The 23186-nt window shown below is 36.7% G+C and overlaps 1 pseudogene; it reads right to left on the minus strand.

The window, feature by feature from the left end:
* The window catches only part of LOC149251799 (3-oxoacyl-[acyl-carrier-protein] synthase II, chloroplastic-like), a 156515-nt pseudogene that overhangs the window by 127695 nt on the left and 5634 nt on the right, over positions 1 to 23186 (minus strand).

Below are 23186 nucleotides of genomic sequence, written 5' to 3' on the forward strand. Positions count from 1 at the left end.
GTAACACTATAATGCCTAACCGTTTGAATAATATTAAGCCCAAAGTAGAGGGCTACTATAAAGCTTCAAACAATGATAAAGTTTGAATAATGGTGAGAAGAAACAAAAAATAATATGATTATTGCAGTTTTCAGACAAAATTAAACAATCATAAGTTTGAAAACCTCTTACCGATGTTCAGAAGGTTCAAGAGAATATGCTTATGCTTAGAGCAAGATGCTGGTGATTTATTGATTCAGAGGGAACTAATTAAATAGACAATTCATTAAACCGTTCTCTTTAATGATTATCACTTCAGAAGCTTATAGGAATAAATTGAGACACAATTATTCCTACCTAGGTATCTTTGTAAGACATAAGAATATGAAGAAAAACATAATGTGTAACACTGGAAAAACTTACAGGAAACACAAACTGTGTAAAACTGAATTCAGAATCCCTTTCTTTTTATTAAGGGTCCAGAAAAGCTAGTACATCAAAGGTTTACAAATGCCTCTTCAAGAGTGAACTCTCTTTCAATGGTCAACCTAGTTCAATGGTGAACAATGAACCCTTAATAACTCGAGAAGAGAGTTATTTATACAATAGTAGAACTAATAAAATATCCTAAACTGTTTAAGGATTTATTCTAGGAAAAGGGAATATCTTCATGCAAGAAGATAGAGACAACTATTGAACTACTGCTTGTTGTCCCTGTTATTTAGGTTCTGTTGGCTTTGGTCTTTGATATTTTTCCCTTTAAGTTGCTTGTCTGTTTGATATTCACACTAGAGTTCATATTCACTTATGACCTTACATTTGTATTTCTTTATCTGCCTCCTCTATTTTAACTTTTACTATGTAAAAGTTTCCTTCTACTCTATCTTTGGTTTAAACCTGGTTTCTGTTTGTACAGGAAAATCATTTGAATTCATTTCTCAAGAATCTGGAATAAACAAATTTTTTGATTAGTATAAAAAATGTTTGTCTAGGTCTCTTGTTCTTCTACTAATCACCAGAAAAATACAACAATTGTTAAGAAAAACACAGGTTGATAGGGAGGGCCACAATGGCTTCATTTGAGTTGAAAGGTTTGTGGATGGAGTCTGGAGTGTTTTCAGGAGGTAAATAGTGGTTAAATCGGTTGCAGAGGGTTACGGTGGCATAGGAGGGTTATACAAGTTTTAATAAAAAAACGAGCGAAAGGAGTGAACATGAGCATTTTCACGTTTAAATGGGTAAACAATTTACTTTTTTTAAAATTTGGTGCAAAGTGAACAATGGATGGTTTTACTGTACGCGGGGGAGCGGTTTCAGAGGTTCATCGCATCTATTTTGGCCGTGGGGTGGTTTTTCTTCGAGGGCACGCGAGTTAACGTGGGAATGACACATAACCACAAGGGGCCCGAGCAAAACCACGAAGTTCACGTGCTCTTGAGCCTTTAAAGATCGGAGATTGGGAGCGTGCGATATGGTTGTGGATTTTTAAATATGGTAGCAGGTGATTGGATGGCTCTTACGCAGACGAGATGCATGGAGGGATTAGGCACAGAGATTAGTGGGCCCAGGGAATAATTACAAAGGATTTGTAACTATTTTTAATGAAGAAAGTATGGGTTAAACATATCGCGATGGGTTAGTGGAGTGGGATCGGGGTTAAAACTTAGTGGATATGAGTTAAATAGGTATATTGGCGGAGTTAAAGTTAAATAAAGCGAAGGGGGGAATAAAACTTAGGATAACAGATTTTATGGGTTTTTAGGGAATTTACAAGGGAATGTGATTTCTTCAAAGGGGAATGGGTTTCACAGTAGGGAAAAGGAGTTTTTAGGTAGGGGAATGAGTTGGAAGGTAAATTGCTAGGAAAATGTGTGAAACCAAGGGAAAGGGTAAAAATGAAACGAAAAGGTGGAAATGAAGGGATGAGGAGGAAATTAGTAAGGATGTAGTGGGGAACGAAATGAATAAGGGAAATTTAACCAAATCAACTTGTGAACATCTTTTCACTTTCACAACTGCTCCTACACACTGAAACACATGATCAAGCATGGTAAATGTACTACAAATTTTCTTCTACCTACCCATTTACTTACCCTAACATTTTATCTTCACTTAATTGGGTGCATTTCAGCTAGCATACCCTTTTCTTTCCTTTTTCTTTTGAAAAGAAAACTATCTAATTCTAACCTTATAACATCCAAGGGCTTTCAAATTAAACTGATGAGCTCCTTATTATTCTCTACCTAACTACTGATCTGCCAAGATTAAACAGTTTAGCTAGATATTTATTCTCTAACTATAAAAATGAAATTTAAAGCATGAACTAGTCAATATTAAATTATTTGATTGTCATTGGTTGTGACATTTATGACAAGTTGCACACAACAATTATCTTGCATAATATATTAAACAGTAGTGGCACATAGACTTTCACACTTTCAAAGTTTATTGCTTTTTGCTTTTCCCTCTAACCTATCATTTTATTTTTTCCTTCATTTTTTAGGGCATCTATTCTAACATTTTCTTTGATATGGACATGTTATCAAAATATTTCCTAACATTTTTTATTCAATATTCTTTTTGTCCACATCCTAGCTTAACATTTTTTGAGAAATATTTTCATTTTTCGACTAGTTTATTCTAACTTATCAAAACCAAAAAATGATACAACATTGGCTCCAACTAGGGACTTCTTTCTCCTATAGAATGCAAAGAACCTTTAGATCCATGTGCCTTCTCCTTGGGCTATGGAGTCTTCTACTGTAAAAAATCACACCGATGGATTGAAAAGTAAAAGAAACTGAAGTTTTTACAATGGTAGTAATGAAATCTACTTCAACTTCTCAGTACTGAATGTAATGTTTGAGAAACCTTCCATTTACAGAGTAAGTGGAATATAGCCCCTCAATATTTTTTAGCACAAAATTGTTGTTTCCCTTTACTTTAGCAATTGCTTAAGGTCCAAACCAAAGGTTGTCAAACTTGCCATTTTCCCCTTTTCTTCTCCCCTAGAATCCCATCTTAGAACTAGGTCACCATCCTTGAAGTCTCTTTCCTTGGCTCTTCTATAAAAAATGATCTTCATTTTACTCTGATAGTTTTTTCAATTTGTATTGAACTTCATCTCTCTTTTCATTTAGTTCAATAATCTGATTTATTCTCCTAGAATAATCATCAGGTTCATCTATTGAATCCTGTAGGAATTTTAAAACATGGAAGGCCAAATTGGTAGGGAAGATTGCATCTTTCCCATAAACTAACTGAAAAGGATATTTTCTAGTAGATCTCTTTGGGGTAATTCTGTTTTCCATACTGCATAAATTAAATGAGAGTCCCAGATCTTTTTATGATCTACTAGAGTCTTTTTTATTACCTTTACCAGACTTTTATTGGAGAATTCTGCAAGGCCATTACCTTGTGGGTAATATGGAGTTGAATTATGTAACAAAATATGATATTTATGGAAAAAATCAATCATTTTAATGCTAGAAAAAGTTGCTTCATTATCAGTGACAATTTGAGTTGGGCAACCAAATATAGTTAAGATGTTCTCTTCAATAAATTTGATTACTACTGAATAAGTAGCATTTCTCACTGGAATTGTTTCCACCCATTTATTGAAGTAGTCTATTATAGTAAGGATCCTTCTATGTTGATTACTTGAAATATGATGAATCTCTACAATAAAATCTAATCCCCATTGGCTAAAAGGTTCTGAGACTATTGATGGAACCAGTGGAAGAGCTACTAGTTTTTTCTTACCAGCAAACATTTGACAAGGAACACATCCTCTGACCTCTACTCCTACTTGTAAGAACATTGTTGGCCAATAAAATCCTCCCCTTGGTATCTTATATGGTGTTTCTCTTCAAGCATAATTTCCTCCACAAAATCCTGTATGAAACTGGTCAATGCTTCCTTCAGTTTCTGATTCTGTTAAACATAATAATAAAATATTTAGTGGATCTTTCAAGTACAAATTTGCATTTATGATACAATACTCGACTGCTTTCAGTTTGAGAGTTTTATGTTGGCTTTTGGAGAATGATGTTGGATATTCAAAATGGATTAAGAAATTTATAATGTCTTGGTACCAATCTGACAACATAAATTTGTCATCAATGTGTAAAGGGATGATCTGATCTAAAGGTAAAGGTTCTCGTGTATTATTTTCTTCGGGATGAAGGGAATTTTCTTGTGGATTCTTCCCTTGTATCTCTAAAACATAATTGATTCCAAGCACTGTACAGTTGGATTCAGCTAGAAGCTTAGCTAATCCTTGGCCTTTTACTAGCTTGGTAGTTTTGATAGTTAGATCAAACTCCAGAATTTGAGTGATCCATCTACCTCTTTTTCCATTAGTCTCTGCTTGGGTTAAAACAATTTTCACAGCACTATTAGGAACATAAGCAGTAATAGGAGAATGTAGGACATACATCTTGAATGATTTCAGGGCTTAAATAAGGGCATAGGCTTGCTTCTCAATTATGTCATACTTAGGCTCGATATATCTCGTAACCTTACTCAAAAAGGTTATGGGTTGGTCATGGGAATCTTCATTCTTTTGTAGTAAAACATCAGCAAGGGTTGTTTCTGAGGCAAAGGAAAAGATACTAAATGGTTTAGTGTAATCAGGGTTGGCCAAGGTGGGAGCTTCAAAGATAACTTTTTTGATTTGATCAAAGGCATGCTTGGAAGAGACAATCCATTTAACTTCATGATCCTTTCAGAGCATGCCAGCTATACATTTTACAATCTCAGCATAATTTGGGATGAATCTCCGTAAATAATTAATATTTCATAGAAAATCTTGAATCTCCTTCTTGTTTCTAGGTAAGGTCAATGTTTCAATGGTAGACACACACTTGGGATCAATCACTACTCTTGATTTTGAAATTATATGGCCCAACAGTTTACCTTATTTAATAGAAAAGAGAGGATTTTTAGGATTCAATGATATTCCAAAATTTCTACACCTGTCAAAAACCTTCATCAAGTGCTTTAGATGTTCCTGATTAGATTTAGAAAAAGTAGTTATGTCACCAAGATAAATGACTACAAATTTATTTACCTGACCCACAAAAGCTACATCCATAACTCTCTGAAATGTATCTCTAGCATAGGTTAATCCAAATGGCATCCTAGCATACATGAATGTACCCGAGGGTGTGGCAAAGGCTTTCTTCTCTCTGTCTGCTGAATCAAAATTTACCTGATTATAGACTTAAAAACCATCAGGCATAGAAATTATTTGTGCTCTTGACACCATTTGAAGTAACTGATCCATTTTGGGCAAAGGATAGTTATCTTTTAATGATGCCTTGTTCAAATCTCTAAAGTCCACACAGAGTCTAATTTCTCCATTCCTCTTTCTAATAGGAACTAAAGTTGCAACTCAATTAGAATATCTAAGAGGGAGAATGATTTGGGCATCTAGCATTTTCTTAATTTCCTTTTCTATAGTTGGTAGAAGAGTTGGATTGATCCTCCTAATTTTCCGTTGATAAGGAACTGCTTCTGGCCTTAAAGGAATCTTATGTTGTATTAATGAAGTATCATAGGTTTTTAGATCAGCATAGGTCCATGCAAAAACATCCTTATAAGTTTGAAGTAACTTAAGAAATTGAGCTTTGATCTCAGGATCTAGAGATGCATAGATTTTAATGTTTTTAATATCATCATCTGTTCCAATATTAATTTCTTCTATGTCATCTTGTGAAGAAATGGACTGATGGTTTCTGAGGACATCATTTTGATCAAACAATTTTTCTAAAGGAATGAGGACTTTGGGAATAGAATTGTTAGAAAATTGAATATTGTCATGATCAACAATTTTTGAATTGAAATTTGAAGTATCATTTCCATTTGTATTTTCATCTATTTCCGTTCTATCTTCATCAATTTGTAGAATTGAAAAATCATATATAACCTGCAGAAAAGATTTCAAATTTTCATCATCTTCAAATATCTGCCAGTGTTTTAGATTGTCTGGGAAGGATGGTCTGTACTTGACTTGTATTTGATAGAGTACATTGGTATGATCAGGAATTTTAAATGAACTAGTAGAAACAGCTAAGGAATCTACATGAATATTCTGATCCCTTGGAATATAAGTAAAATGAAAAGCATCAAAAAAGTTTTAAACTGAATCCCAAACTTCATTTCGATAGGACCTAATTCTAAGATGCTTAATCTGGAAAATATTTCTCACCTGTTTGACAATAAGCTCTAAATCAGTAAAAACACTTAAGTTTTGAACTTTTACACTTTTGGCTAACTGAAGTCCTAAAAGAAAAGCTTCATATTTAGCCACATTATTGGTAAATTCGAAGTCGAGTTTGCATGGTTGGGAGATATTTTATTTTTTTGGTGAAATTAAAACTACCCCAGCTCTTGCCCCATCTTTTGTACAAGAACCATCAAAATATAGTTTCCATACATCAGTTTGATTTGGTATAGGACTTCAATTACATCTTCTATTTTAACTTGAGTTTCATGTATTTGGTTTGAAGAGTGTTGAAAGCAACCAAAATCCTGATCATTTTCATAAATGAGATGGTTCCTTGGCTGGCCAGTTTTTCAAACAGTGTGCACAAATCTTACCTCTCTATATAGCCTTAGTTGTTCTCCCCCATAAACTGGAATAGTGGCATAAGACATATCCATCTAAAGAGTTCCCCCTAATTTGGTACAACAAGACCTAGAAAGAAGCATTCCAAATTTGGAAGGGATGTTTGGGACAACTATATCAAGCACTGCACTTTTCACTTGAATTTGGGCAAGGGTGACTACTAAATCCTTAATCAACCCTAAACAAGGCACCCTTTTAGAATCAAAGGTGTACAAGTCATGATAGGATCTAGTTATGTCATGTTTCAAATGGTCCATGATAGTTTTTTGCATGAGGTTATGTGATGATCCAAAATCAAGCATACAATTATATAACATGGAATCATTTGTCTTAAGAGTTACATAGAAAGGAGGCACTATGTCATCTATAATATCTGAGCTAGGACCAAAGACAATTGCTGGTTTTTCATCTTGCAGACTAATGATATCACTTTCAACATCAACTAGGTTGTTTTGTATCCATTTGGAGACTTGATTTTCATACCCAAGGTTTTTGGAAAGTTCTGAAAGTGGAATTGGGATTTTAACTCTTTCTAACTCTTTTTCAACATTAAATGTAGTCAAAGAATTTTTATCATTTTGAACATTATCAGTTGACTGATTTAATGGTTGAATAAAATTTTTTTGAGTTTCAACAGCTTTGGTACGAGGTTCAATTATTGGAGTCTCCTTAGGAGGTCTTCCAAGGCCGGGTCTAGGCCTAAGATCATATATTTTGTTCAACTCCGCAATTAAAAATTTAGAGAAGGCATGGTATTTACAAACCTATGAGGATTCTTGATCTTCTTGAACCTGATTTTGTTGTGAGAGAGGAATCATAACTATTTGATTAGAAGAAGTATCCATGTTGTTTATAACTTCAGTAATATTCATAGTATTTTCATTAGGTTGTTGGTAATATATTAGTAGAGGAGTGGGAACCTGCTAATCATTACTAGGTCTCTAAAGAATTTGTAATTGTGGATTCCTTCTATACTAACATTGATTTTGATTTTTGGGTCTGGTAACTGTTTTTTGAACTGTCCTAGGTTGAGTCTCAATCTTGGAAATTCTATTAGATAGATTTCTAAGAAGAGAAGTTATTTCATCTATTTTAGAATCTTCAGTTTTAGTATTAGAAGAACTAGAGGAACTAGAGGCTTCTTGAATAGATTTGAGTTTTCATTGGGCCTTTTCCTCTTTAGCTTTCAATGAAGTCGAAGCAGCCCTATTTGCTTCCACCTCTATAGCATTTGTCTGAATATCTTCAAGAGTTATTGAAGTTCTCTCTTAGAATTACAACAAAGTCATCGTTGAAGGCTTTAGAAAACCTAGACTTAGCTGCTGCTACAGGGGGTTTACAATCAGGGGGCATTTTATGATAAATTTTATTGAACCTTTTGATAAAATCTGATATAGGTTCACCAAAGTTTCTTTTAAGTTCTTCAAATTTAGTCAGAAAGTAAAGAGGATCTTTCTTTAAACCCCATTGATTTTTAAATATGTTTGTAAGCTCTTCCCAATTTCTAATGGAATTTATAGGTAACTGCCTAAAACAAATTCTTACATTTCCTTCAAGTGATGGTACAAACAATCTCATGTAAACATGTTCTTGTTCAATATTCATGTTATCTGTAAAGTCTAGAAAAGCTTGAAGATGGTCCTCAACTGTGGGACTAGTTTCTCCATTATACCTAGGAAGGTATCTCAAGTATCCAACTGGGAATGCATTGAGGTTACCAGGTAAGACTAAAGCTACATATCTAGCCTATACAATAGGTTGGAATGCCATAGTGGCATGTAGTGTATGAGGTGTTTATGTGGATGAAGAAGAAGAAGATGAAAAAGAAGAAGAAGGAGGCCACCAAACTAACCAAAGGTCGGTTTGAAAAAAATTGTGTTATATACCTAGGGGGATAATATGGGGTACCAAGGGAGGTACCCAAGGTAATAATGTAATAATGGGATGGGCCACAGTAATAAATTAGGTGGTTAACCCATATCATGTAAGGGACCACAAGTAGTTAATAATAATGTAATGGGCCCATGGTATTAGTTGATGGTATGAGGGAACCATGGTAATGACCCATGGTATTGTATGTATGAGGCCTATATAGAGGCTAGAGACTCCACATGGAAGAGAGTCAAGAATTATTGTATGAACATGCATATGGGTTGTGGAGTGTTCTCCTTCCTTAAGGAGTGAATGTATGGTGTTGCCCTACCTTAAGGGTTTGATCAATAAAGTGAATCATTTCTATCTATATTTGGATCTTATTATTCTTGGGTTATTTCTATTCTCATATATCTTTGGGATTAGATCTATAACAAGTGGTATCAGAGCACTTTCTTGGGCAAACCGTGGAGAATTTTTTTTTTTTTTTTTTTTTTTGCAAGGATTCGGGGGTGGCGAGTTTGCAGATCAGATCTATAAGTTTTGGTGCAAGATCTGTAAATTTTAATTGCATATCTGGATTCTATGTGAAAAATACCCGATTTAAAAAAAAAAAATCGGTCGAATCGGAGTCCGGATGAAGGAGATATCATTGATCTAAAAATCAGTGGTGTTGTAGACAATTTTTCGGGGCATCGAGTTTGCAGCATAGATCTAGATGTCCTGGTGCAATATCTACAAAATTTAATTGTAGATCTGAATTGTTTGAGAAAAATTACCCAATTTCAAAAACAAATCAGTCGAATTTGAGTCCGGATGAGGGAGATATCGCTGATTTAAAATCAGCTCTTTTTTGCAGAAATTTTGGTGACGGCGGGAGAGTTGCAGCAAAGATTTGAAATTTCATTGCCTGGATCAAAATTTTTATCACATGGACAGATGCAGAGTGGTTGTTCCATTTCCAAAAATAGGTCATAATAAGGATTCTGAGCAATATTGACTAAACTGTGACAATTTCAAATTTTCGCCACGTAAGTGTTTTTTTTTCAAAACTCTCTTCATGGCTTTTATCAAGTATCTTTATTTTACAGGAAAAGATAGTGGTCCTACTATTGAAGAATACATAAAACAAAAGAAGTGGGTATGGAAAAACAATTGGAAATTGTGGGCAGTGGAGGATTTTAGAGATGAGGCGGCCACATGGTGGGGATTACTTAACCAAAAGAAGTGTTCCAACCTGCCCGATGAAGAATTTGAAAAATTACTTTTAGACAGATGGTCTCATGCTAGAAAACAAGATAAGGAGAAACATGTGGGGTTATTTCCTACTGGTATATCCTTATTGCAGGTTCATGGATTGATTCAGAAGGAGAAAATCATTGTGTCTATAAATCCGAGTTGCCAGCAAAATCTCATAAATGTCAACTTGGCAAAAAAATTGCAAGTCCCAGCAAAACGTATTGAAAATACACAGGTTGATGATAAGGATGTTCAAATTTATAAGGATTTGAAACTTTCTATGGATAAGTATGTGTTTCATGGTGATTTTTATGCTTCAGATATGGATAACATGGATGTTGTTTTGGGATACCCTTGGATGGAATTAGTGGGTACTATAAATATTAATGTGCATAAGAAATTCCTGAAACTTTGGTATAAAAAGAAGATTACATTACAGGATATTTCCATTAATAAGCAGGTACAGTCCAAGGAGATTGAAGTAGAAGATGTTACAGGGACTGACATATCAGATGATGAGTAGTTTATGGTCGACAATCAAACACAAACAGAGGCTGAAGCCGCAAAGGTAACAGGTCCTGACACATCTGATGAGGGTTCAATGGTTGAAGTATTATTGGAAAAGAAGACAACACAACAGGCACCACAGCAGGGTGAATTAAAGAAAAAGACATCGGGGGTTAAAAATTCAACATATCATCACCCACATCACCCCGCAAGGCAACCATCAAGATGGAAACCAAGTAGTCACAAGGACAACAACCCCCGTATGACGGATAGCGATGAGCGACGATCCACCTACTACACACAGAAGAGCTGCCACGGTCAACTTCCATCTCAAGCGAGTGGGGCACCAGCGAGATTGAGGGTTCACCTTTCTCTTGGATGGCTAGATGCATGTTCATGGTACCAGTGGACTACTCTTTTGAGTCGATCTTATTATTTGTGTTCTTCCCATGTTTTGGAGACGAAACATGCTTAGGGGGTTGGAATGTTATATACCTAGGGGGGATAATATGGGGTACCAAGGGAGGTACCCAAGGTAATAATGTAATAATGGGATGGGCCATAGTAATAAATAAGGTGGTTAACCCATATCATGTAAGGGACCACAAGTAGTTAATAATAATGTAATGGGCCCATGGTATTAGTTGATGGTATGAGCGAACCATGGTAATGACCCATGGTATTGTATGTATGAGGCCTATATAGAGGCTAGAGACTCCACATGGAAGAGATTCAAGGATTATTGTATGAACAGGCATATGGCTTGTGGAGTGTTCTCCTTCCTTAAGGAGTGAATGTATGGTGTTGCCCTACCTTAAGAGTTTGATCAATAAAGTGAATCATTTCTATCTATTTCAATCTTATTATTCTTGGGTTTATTTCTGTTATCATATATTTCTGGGTCAGATCTACAACAAATTGGGTGCACTCACCATGCAACACCCACTAAGTTATTGGATTAAATTCACACATTAATCCACATTTACTACCCTCATGATTCAATATCAAACATGCTAACTCCATTAGATTCACATGAGAGCCTCTCTCACATGAAAGACTTAACAACGACCTTGCTTAGTGAATGATTCAGTATGAAAATTTGTTAGTTGTGGGATAATGGGCTATGGAAGAAAAGGGGGAACATATACGGTTGAGACCTTCAAGCATAAGGTACCTTGGTAACCAATTTATCTATATTTTCTCTCGGGCCCTGGTTATTTTATTTCAATTTTGAGAATATTGCAAAGGATTGTAGTAAACGTGATCGCTTTGGCTTCAATATTTTGGGTTCGGTTCTTCAGTTCTAGTGAAGGAAGTTTGTAAGGGCTTTGGAAGAGAGTGGTCTCTCAACTCTGTTTCTCTATGGATTTCCCTTTCTTGTGTGTGTTCCATATGGACTACTTGTTGCAGGGAATTTCTTGAGTATTTCATGGTGAAGGGTCTCTTATCCTCGTTTCTGTCCTTTGTTGAGGATGCACAAGGTGTTTGTAGCCTTCTCCTTATTTCTCTTGAACCATGGCTCTCATTCTAGAATTATCTTTTTTAGCATGGTTTGGTTGGCAGAGTTTGGTGCTTTGAGGACAAACATGGAAAATAGAGAGGTATTAGAATTCAATAGGACTCTACAGAGACACAAGGAATATATTTAGTCTAATAGGACTTCATTGTTCTCTTTTCTCTCAATGTGCATCTGTAGTGAATTTTCTAATTCAACAGAAATAGAGGCTTGACAATTTGGAAGTCTAATACAGTATATTGTAGAATTTGGGACTCATCTTTGAAAGGACTCCCTCTCCTCAGCATCAAACAACAAAGTCTCAGTTAATTATTATTGAGCTGACTTCAATGTAGAAGAGATGGTTCACCAGCTAAAAGAATTGATGTATATCAAGAAACAAAGCATTTTCCTCTCGGAGATGTTGGCTAGAAAGAAGTGAAATAGTCTTCATGTCTTTTGATAACAATAATGCTTGAATCGTGAGGATCTTAGATGCTTTTGTCAAAAAGACCACTTGCAGGAAAATCTGCAATGTCTATTTTTTACTATGTTACAAGTTTCTTCATGTAATATTAAAGAGTTGTTCAATTTGGGCACTGAAACTTAGAATCTATCTTTTTGTATAATGTTGTTAGCACTAGCTACAACCTTCTAATAGAATAAATTATTTTCTAGTTTTGGTTTTCCTTTTCTTTTTCTTAGTAGTAATGAGAATATCTGGAGAATCAGTAAACTTCAAAATATTTGTTGCCACTATTACACTAGATACAACTATTCATAAATTTTACAAACAAATCGGTTACAACATGTTTCTGGAGACTTGAACCCACGCAGCTGGGGAAACAAATTATTCACCAAACCAGTGAAGATTGGATCCTTTGACTCTTGTTTTGGTTTTCTTAAAAAAGGTTGCAAAATAAATTTACCTGCCAAGAATAAACTTAAAATAAAAAATTTCATAAAGAAATAAATCATAGTAATCATACACATCCCGCAACCTAAGCAACCAACTGCCAAAAAAAAGAAAGAGAAAATGGTCATAATAATCACAAACATTGTTTGGCATAAAATCTCTTTAGGAAAATATTATAAATTCACCTCTTTGTTTGATAGAAGATAACTTTTGTTTTCCTCATACTAAATTTAGACATGCATATCAAAATGAGGATTCATGCCCGCGAATCTAGCTAGCAACCAGCTTTATCCACTAACAATGAACAATAATGCCACTACAGATTATAAGTGGTGGATCCAAACATATCATACTCTATGAGATAGTATGGGGTATACTATGCGTATGATGGCCTATAGTCTATTGACATTGATTTTCCATGGAGAACAAATATCCCTTGATACAAGAAGATTTTCCTTGGAGTGGTTATTGGTTGTATTTCCACTCTGCATTGAATATTATACCCACTAAATTAAATGTTGCATTGAAGAAATTTATCCAGACACGAATATCTTATCCTTGAATTTATTGCACCAGATATAAGTGGTTGAAAATAGGCTTGTTTACCTGGAGAGTTTCTACAACTTCTACAACACCAGATGCCCTCATCAAGTGTCCAATCATCAATTTTGTAGAATTCAGCTTGAGCTGAAAAAACAAACATCCTACCTCATTTGAATATATAAAAGTTGAATTAAAATGCTTGTTAAACCGCGAACACATGGGAAACAAAGTCAAAGGAGCACACACTTAACAAAACTAAGATAGGTACCTCAGGTTCTATCCAAAACAATGAATCAAGGCTTGTTACTCTTTCAAATCACCAACTTTAGTTGATGTTGTGTGAGCATTGACATAATTAACATTTTATCTTCTTACCCCTGCTTGACGTAAAGCATTTTCCATGCATAAAAGAACTCCAATACCTAAAAATATCCCATCAGGTCAATAAGAATGCTTTTTAACAAGATGCTTACGAACATTGAAATAAGTGTTGGACATCCTATACCTTCTGGATGAGGATTTGTCATATGATATGCATCAGGAGTAGAACTTCCTCCAAGAAACTTTGCATAGATATTTGCTCCCCTTTTCTGGTAAAATCATCAAAAGTGAAAACTCCAAATTATATAATGCTAATATTAAAATACAAATTGTTTAATTCTCAAAACACAAGCTAGATTACTTGTTCAATGTCCTCTCTGAAAAAATGTTGTACCTTTTCATGTTCTAATTCTTCCAGAAGAAGAACTCATGCTCCCTCTCCCATAACAAATCCATCACGATCCTGTAAGGTAAAATATTATATGATATATCAATAACTTGGAAACTGTATTTAAAGTTTAAATTGATAGAATAACAAGACAATAAATATCCATGGGACAAAAAACAAGACAATATATATTATAATAATCAATTCACAAGTTACAAAATATAGAATAAAGAAGCAAGAAGAAAATAACAATACCACATCCCAAGGACGAGATGCTTTTGTAGGATCTTCATTTCTTTGTGATAATGCTTTGCAAGCTACAAATCCTCCCACACTTGTAACAATCACATATGAGCTCCACTTCAAGATCAAACAATAGTTTCCATTCAAAAGAAATTAGACACCAATTAAGTGCATTTAAAGTACATATTGGAAGGTGACAATTATGCATGCTAAAATGCATCCCAAATAGCTGGTATATATTGCAAAACTAATAACACAAATCTTGAGCTTTGTCATTATATACCATAAGTTAATTCAAACACATGGAGAGACACTTTCCTCTCAAGCTTGGTATCAAATATTATATGATCTTTATTGGAAGAAAATTCTTAAAAAAAACACTCAAGACTTAATCACTCGTAGTTGGCTAGAATAAGCTTAATTCTCAATAATATGTTCCAAGGGATAGGTAACCACATAAAATTGAAGATAAGCACTATTATAGACATATTTGGGCACTGCAACCCCAATCACATATGTCCATAAAACAAGGGATTCTAAGTCCCTAAAAGTGTTGTTTCATACCCTAAAGGAGCAAGGTCAGCTGATTACATCATCTCCCAGAAGTTCTCCATGAAAAACCACTCAAAACTGGTCAAAACAGGACCATACAGACTGCTAAGAGCAAAGGGTGCGATGCATCTCACCTGCCACATGCAAAAAGTGTGATGCATACTAGAAATCCCTTCTGTAGGGTGCTGTTAGAGCCTAGATTTGCCTCAGGCTGAAAAGGCAAGGTTCCAGGTCCACATCAAACCACGCTTAGCCTCGTAGCTAGCCCTACGAGGACAGGAGAGGGCTCTCTCTGGGTCAATCTCAACGAAAGATAATCAATGGGGCTGGAGATGACTGATTTAGCAACTGATTTTAGGCTAGGTATGAAGTGCAAAGGATTTGATTTGAGTTTTTGAGGGTTTTGTGTTGGAAATAGGGAAAGGCAAATTTGGGTCCGGGGATGAGGCACAGTTTCTGCAGAGTTCTGATTAGGGCAAGGAAGGCAATCGTTTTGAAGCTTTAAATTGAGTGAATGGATAGATCAGACTGGTGAGGAGCTAAGGGGAGCAAGAGAGTCTCAAGAATTCTCCCTAAATATATGAAAACATGGAAATTTAAACAAATTCAAAGGCAGAGCATAATAGTTAATGGATTCCACCTTAATCACTCATTTGTTAAAACTCAGAAGAAAAGACAGGAAAATGATACACATAACACTAATGAACTTACAATTACTTAGAGAAGCACACCATCAAAAACATAAAGCCACATGGATCCCAAACAGTGCTGCAAAACCCTGGTCTTTCCTTAGCCAAAAATACAGAGATAGAATGTACAATGATATGCCAAAGCAATCCCAAGTTTCCAACCCTGAAAATGACTTAGGAATTACATGATATAGACTATCCCAAACCATTCCCTTGCCTCTAGGGGTCGATCTCATCATTCTAGGAGCTGTTTCAACCAATTCTAAACAAAGCACTAAAATCTAGGTAATCAAAACAACTTGCCTCTATAAGATAGGAAACTGATTCATTCATTAAATTTTCACTCGTTAGTGAATGAATCCTCTAGAACAAGTAAATAAGTGCCAAAATTACATCATGTTTATCCAATTACATCAATATAGATCAAAAATTACATCAAAAAGCAAAACTAGTCAAACTGGCCGAATTTCTGAGCTGGAAGATGAAAAATTGAGCAAAAATCCTCTGTGTGCCGCGCCAATTTCTCTATGCGTCACGTCACTTTGAGGTTGAGTTTGAGGCACTTCCTGAAGTCCAAATTGAGCCCAAGATAGCTCATTGGAAAGAAATACCTGTATAATTTCGAACCCAAGTGGAATTTTTCAATTTGGACGTCATTTACCACTCCAAAACTTCAATCGCCCAAGACTGCTTCCTGTGTGTCAAAATAGGGGCAGAAAGGTCATTTTGTGGGTGTTTTTGACCTCCTGAGGACTCAAAACTTGCCCAAATTTCTTGGCCATGCACCAGCATCCCTGATTTTCCATGAAAAATTTAGAAATATAAAATTTTTGCAATTTGGAGCTCCCTTGCAAAAGCGCGTGCCATGTGGCGCGACACACAGGGAGAAAAACCCTGTTTTTTAGTGCAAAATTTGTCAAAATGCCAAAAATGCCCCAAATTTATTGAAATTCGGGCTGGAGCTTCTTCATCAAGAGCTATGGTGGGCCAAGCATTACCTCAGCCAATATCTGGAGTCTATCATGCTCTTTTTGCCTCTTTTGCCTTTTTGATGCCTTCCTTAGGTTTGCCTTTAAATTCCTTATTCGTGCCTTGCAAACATGATTTCATGCCCAATAATGGTTTTTCATGTGCCTGAGCATGTAATTGTCCTTGTTTTCTTTTGCCAACAACTTTTCTAAGTGGATGTTGATTCTCTCGAGCCAAATCTCTCGATCAGCCTCTATCTCCTGCTGAATGGGTGTCCTCTCATTTAGGCTTCTTTGGGCAGCCTGTTGGTCTTCACGGATGTTTTGCCACCTCTATGAGGCCTCCTTGGTGCATGTACCTCTTTTTTCGAATCACTATGTATCTCTTCTTCATGATTATATGACGAATTAGATGTCATGTCGACTGGTGGACAAATAGGTGTTGATATGTCACATTGTCTTGTAATGCCTTTGATGATTTACTTGACCTTTGTCACCAAAAGAAAACAATGACATGAGGGACAGTAAGGGGAGGGAAAAATAGTGAGGGATTAGGGACTATTGGGACAAATTTTATTAGGTAAATGTAGGAGGGTTTGAGGGGTTTTATCTATAGGGTTAGGAGAGTTTTGGTAGGGTTAGGGTTAGGGTTTTGGAAATTGAGAATTTTGGGACAGAGAACTTGGGATAGGGGTTTGATGTTTTTAGGGAGTAGCGAAACTTAGGAATGATGGAAATAAGGAAGAAATGGGATGGGGGAATGAATTTGGTGAAAACCCTAAACAACAACTTTCATGTGAAGATTTTGGCATCATAGGGTTTGAGTTTTTGTTTGAACCATTACCATCCATCAACCACCATATCGTAGCACAAACTTGGATGAAACACAAAAATGGAGGCTCTACCTACTTGTGGAATGAATAATTTTCAATTTGGAGGAATATTTCAATGAATTTCAAGCCTTTTAGCCCAATGCGCCACGCCTTCCCAGTGCGCCGCGCCAGTGTAAATTTACACTAGAAATTTTTTCCCAATGCACCGCGCCTTCCCAGTGCATCGTGCGTTTTCGAGGAGACATTTGGAGGCCTTTCCGGTGTCAAAATTGGGTGCAGGATAGCTATTTGGAAAGGTATTTGAGTCTAATTTCCATCCAACCTATAATATTTCAATTTGGAGTTTATTTTCCCTATCGAAAATCAAATCTCCCAAGACTGGTCAAAATGTGCCAAATGAGGTTGCCTAAAGGAAGAGTTTTGTTGTAGTCAACTTTTGAATGCCTTACTGAACTCCAAATTGAGATCATGATAGCTCATTCGAAATATATTTGTGTATAGTTATCATTTGACTCATCAATCAAGTTATTTGGCCAAGAAATCTAGGAGAAAGCTTGATTTTCCCAAGGTCACTTCAGAGGTGCATCAATTCTCCTCAAGCGATTGTATTTTTGCAATTTCTATAAAACCATGACACCTGTGTAAAAATTGAAGTAGGTTTTTATTCCTTGGCCTGTTTTGGACAAAAAACTCTCTCCGAGTTTCCAAATTCATCTTTCCTTGCTCAGAAATATCATTTGAGTAAAAACTACCCCGATGTGTGGAACAAGAGATTTGTTGAAATGAAGTGAAACGAAGAGGATAGGTAGCTTATAAATTCTTGAGGAAATTTTGGGAAGTAGGGAGGGATGTTAAGAAGTAGGGGAAAGTGTAATCTCTAAAATTGAGTGAGGGGAAGGGGTCCAAAAGGGAAAAACGTAGGCCTAGCCTAGAAAATAGGGTTTGTAGCGAGAAACTAGGGTTTGTGTGAAAATGACGAATTTGGGGGATCTCAGTGATGGGAAATGTTTAATAAGGTACATTAAGGATAGGGGAAGGTGGATGAACATCAGGATACAAGTTTTGTAGATGATTTGACCGTCGAAAAGAAATTTCCTTCAAAACCCTAGGAGAGGGAAATGACCTTACCTAGGCGCAGTTGAAGCATGAACAAGGTGTAAAATGACCCATTGGAACCGCACATGATGATGAAAACCCTTTGAATGATGGTAGACTCAGTTGAATAGTGACATAGACCGAAATTTGGACAACCTTGAAAGGAGTGAAAGAAAACGCTAGACCTAATGCCTAGTGACCAAATTTTACTTGAAGACTCACTGAAATGATAAAATTTGACCTTGACACCTTAAAATCACTTTGTAAGAGCATGTTTTATCACTGGAGGAAGGCTGCAAAGATTGACACTAACAGGTGCGATGAGTGAGAACAGACAAATGGCACAAGAAGTTTTCTAGGCGAAGACCCTGAGAATCTTCTAGAAACTGTTCATTTGACACTTGCCTCCCTGAATTCGCCCAAGGATGAGTAAGAGATCATGAAATCTCCAAGTGGAACCAAGAACTATCAGACAGATGACACTAATCAAAATCCTAGAAGCTGACTCACCCCCCTGTAAATATCTATATATGGATCCCTCATCCCAGAGATCCAGAGGTTGGAATTTGGTAATTTGCAAAGACCTACTGCTAAGGAAATCCCATCTTATCTTGGGTAAGAGGTGCTGCTGGTTTCTCTTTGAATGCATTGTTGGGTGATCTTGCTTTGTATGAGGTGAAGAGGGCTTTCGAGCTGGGAGGATGGCGCTGGGTCAGACCAAGTGGTTGTAATCCTCTCTTCTACTACTTTCATCAATAAAGCTATTTGAGTTTTCCCCCATATTCTTGGGTATCTCTGAATATTGTGTTGATATATGCATTTGTATGGTCAATATATATATGATCCTATAGTGTTTACAGTGATAGATCTCTATGCTTTGATGGTATTGTGTTGTTGTGACTCTACAGGTGCTCTTTGAAGCGGAACAAGTAAGGAAGCAGTGGCGAGATTCTGTCAAAGGGGAAAGGAAACAAGCAAGGAGCCAAGCGAAAGATTGAAGTTGGTACTCTCTGCTTCTTTCTCATCTCTCTCTCGTAAAGGAAAAACAAGTGACTTTAGTTTGTTTGTTTCTAAGATAGCTACCCATGTTAGTGGGACTAGCAGTTCTAAATAAACACTAGATTTCCTGGTAAAACTATGTACATTCAATGGACGAAGGAATTGTTTAGTCAATGAACATAGATGGGGCACCATGGGAAGATTACCACCATCGTTCCCATCTTCCGGATTGCAACAAAGATTACTTCAACGACCTTAATAATCCATCAGTTTTTTATTTTCTATCAAATACTATAAATATGGTGGATTTCGAGCGAAATCTATCCAATATTGAAGAAACTATCGCCATAAATATCTTGACCAAACCAAATGTTGTAGAAAATATTCATGTCGGCAAATCTTGTTCTTCTTCAGAACTGGAAGTATATTACGCTCTCTTTCGCAAGTTCAGAGATGTCTTTGCATGGTCATATGAAGAAATGGTAGGAATTGACTCAAGCATAGTTGAACACAAAATTAAGATGTATCCAGATGTCAAACCAGTAATACAATGGCTTCGGTAGGTGCACCCAAAGAAAGCCGTTGCCATCAAGGCAAAAGTTGAAAAACTTCTCCATGCTAGTTTCATTTACCCAGTTCATATCGAACATTGTTCCTGTGATGAAAAAGCAAGGAACAATTAGAGTGTGCATCGATTACAGGGATGTAAATGAAGCATGTCTAAAGGACAACTACCCTACACCCTTCATCGACCAGATAATTGATGAATGCGTCGGATGGGAAATCGTTTCGTTTATGGATGGATTTTCTAGGTATAATCAAATAAATATCTGCCCATAGGACCAGTTGAAGACTGCATTTATCTGTCTGTGGGGCACATTTGCGTATTGTAAGCTACCTTTTGGTTTAAAGAACATAGGGGCAACTTTTCAGAGGGTAATGAATTATGCCTTCCATGACATCAAGAACATTGTTCAACCATACCTCGACAATCTTCCAGCTCACTCGCGAAAGCAGACCGATCATTTGCAGCATTTGAGAGAAATATTTCTACGTTGCCAACGCTACAAAATAAGACTCAATCCACACAAGTGTGTGTTTTGCGTCGGTTCTGGTCGTTTACTTGGCTTCGTAGTTTCAAAGGACGGAATTCATCTCGACACATGCAAGGTTTAGGAAATCATCGATTTGCCTCCACCTTCAAATTTGCTTCAGATTCAGAAACTCCAAAGGAAAGCAAACTTTATGAGGAGGTTCATTCTAAATTACGCGGAACTTGCTAAAGGTTATACGCGTCTCTTGAGAAAGAAGTACCCTTCAATTGGGATCAGGTCGCGCAAGCTTCCTTTGATGCTCTAAAGGAATCCCTAATAAAAACATCATTAATGTACGCTCCTGATTATCAAAAAGACTTTAACCTGTATCTGGCTGTGGTAGATACGACCATCGCAATGGTTTTAGTTCAAGAAGACAATGGAATCGAACATCCTGGTTATTACTTAAGTCAAAACATAAATGATACAGAAAGCAAGTACTCCTATGTTGAAAAGATGGCTCTCATAGCTATTCAAGAAATACAGAGATTTCGACACTATGTTCTCTTTCAAAAAACTACCATTTTGTCAGATTGCAACCCCATGACTTACATCTTGTTGCAACAGTTGCTTGGGGGAAAATATTTGAAGTGGATAGCAATTTTGCAAGAGTTTGATATGGAATTCATAAAATCCAAATCAAAGAAAGCTCTAGTTTTCACGGAGTTACTATGTGACTTCCCATCATCGTCCAACGATTCAACATCCAAAGCAACAATCGTGGATGAATCTTTGTTTTTGATATCTTCAAGTGATCCGTGGTATGGAGATATAATCGTTTAACTCCAAACCCAAACATATAGGTCTAATACCTCTCGCTTAGAACAACGACGTACTCGATACCAAGCAATAGACTAAATGATCGTCGGTAATATGCTTTACCGTCGTGGTGTTGATACAGTTCTGTGAAGGTGCCTCACCCATGAGGAGGCCGAAAAAGTCCTGAATGATTGTCATTCAGGCGTGTGTGGGGGGCATCAATCTGGTTATGCTACGGCACAAAAGATTTTATGAGCAGGATACTTCTGGCCAACAATGTTCAAAGATTGCATAACCACAGTTAGAAGTTGCCATGGTTGTCAAATCTTTGACCGCAAAACTACAATACCACCCGCACCTCTACATCCAGTAGTTTCTGTTGGGCCATTTGCCAAATGGGGCATATATTTCATGCAATGTAACCCCACCTCGGCCGGGGGGCATGGTTATATCATAGTCGCAATTGACTATTTTATGAAATGGGCCGAGGTGATGTCTACATTAAACAATAGCGGCAAAACGGCCCCACTTTTCTTTTTCAATCATGTAGTCTCCTGGTTTGGCGTTGCACAAGCCATAGTCACAGATCATGGATCGCATTTCTGCACTCACATGATGGTTGAATTGGCTGCCAAATTAGCACTGTCCCACGATAGCTCTACTCCGTATTATTTGCAAGCTAACGAGCAAGTTGAGGCGATCAACAAAGTCCTGAAACACATGTTGCAAAGGATGATTGGAGTCCATAAAAGGATTTGGCACCGAATCCTGTACTCAGCCTTGTGGGCATACTGGACATCAGTAAGAAATGCGACCAGATTTACACCCTTTTAGCTGGTGTATGGCCTAGAAGCATTCTTACCAGTTCAGTGCGAAATTTCATCTCTCAAGCTCGCAGTTGACCTCCTCCCTGGAACTTCAGAGGAAGAGGCTCGTTTCTTAGAGTTAATCCAATTGGATGAAACCCATCATGATGCCACGTTGGCTAAGGAAGCACATAAGAAACGAGTTAAAGCACAATTTGACAAGAATGTCAAACCCCGCATTTTCTCAGAGGTGACCTGGTCTTGCTTTACGGTCAGGAATCCGATAAATTGGGAGCAGGTAAGTTCCAGTCTTTGTGGATGGGTCCCTACGATGTTAAACGTGCATTAGCAAAAGAAGCCTATGAGATAGTAGATTATGATGGGATTCCACTGTCACAACCCCGAAATGGGTTGTACCTAAAGCATTACTATGCTTGACTCGGCATGGTAACCTCTTCATATGCTTTTTTTACATTTTTGTTTTCGTTAAGAGTGATAGTTTTGGTTAGGTAATCCACCTTTGCATTTTGTTGCAGATGTCGAACCCATTGGAATCATTTGTTGGCTACACCGACGGGGTGAGTTGTAGTACGTAGAACTTATCTTCTGCAGTTTGGGCCATCTTTGATCCAAGCGGTGAGTTAGTGAGTTTCAGAGGGGTGTGTATTGGTCAATCAATGAACAACATCACTGAATATAGTGCATTGATAGAACTCCTCTCTGATGCCATCGCACATGGCATACGCCGACTTGTTGTCATGCTAGACTCATAGCTCGTCATTCTATAGCTTACAGGCATCTATTCCGTTCAGAATCCAGCTATCTATCGCATGTTCCTAAGGGTCAAGATTTCGGAAAGGTAGTTCGATTCTATTCAATATCAATATATTTCTAGAATCATAAACACATTAACCGATTCATTAGCAAATTATGTGTTAGATAGACATTTGCAACATTTGTAAAAGAAAAGCATTTTATCAATAACTACATCAGGATCATATAACTTAACCAAAATAAAGCTCCGAAAATCAAATATATATATATATATATATATATATATATATATAACTGTTTATAGTTTGTACATAGTGTTCTGTGTCTAGGACAAAATTGGTCATATGACCCAAAAACTCAAAATGCAAGGGGGCACCCTAATCTAATGGTGCTGGTGATAACTAGTCACCGCCTGTGCAATCATGCGCAAGAGCCTAGTCCATCGTCTCAGCACGCCAGTGGTATGGTGCTGTAATCTCAGAG

The sequence above is a fragment of the Pinus tabuliformis genome, chromosome 7 (genome assembly GCF_031772625.1).
Source record: "Pinus tabuliformis cultivar Carrire ecotype Pingquan chromosome 7, CPIR1, whole genome shotgun sequence".
Lineage (NCBI taxonomy): Eukaryota > Viridiplantae > Streptophyta > Pinopsida > Pinales > Pinaceae > Pinus > Pinus tabuliformis.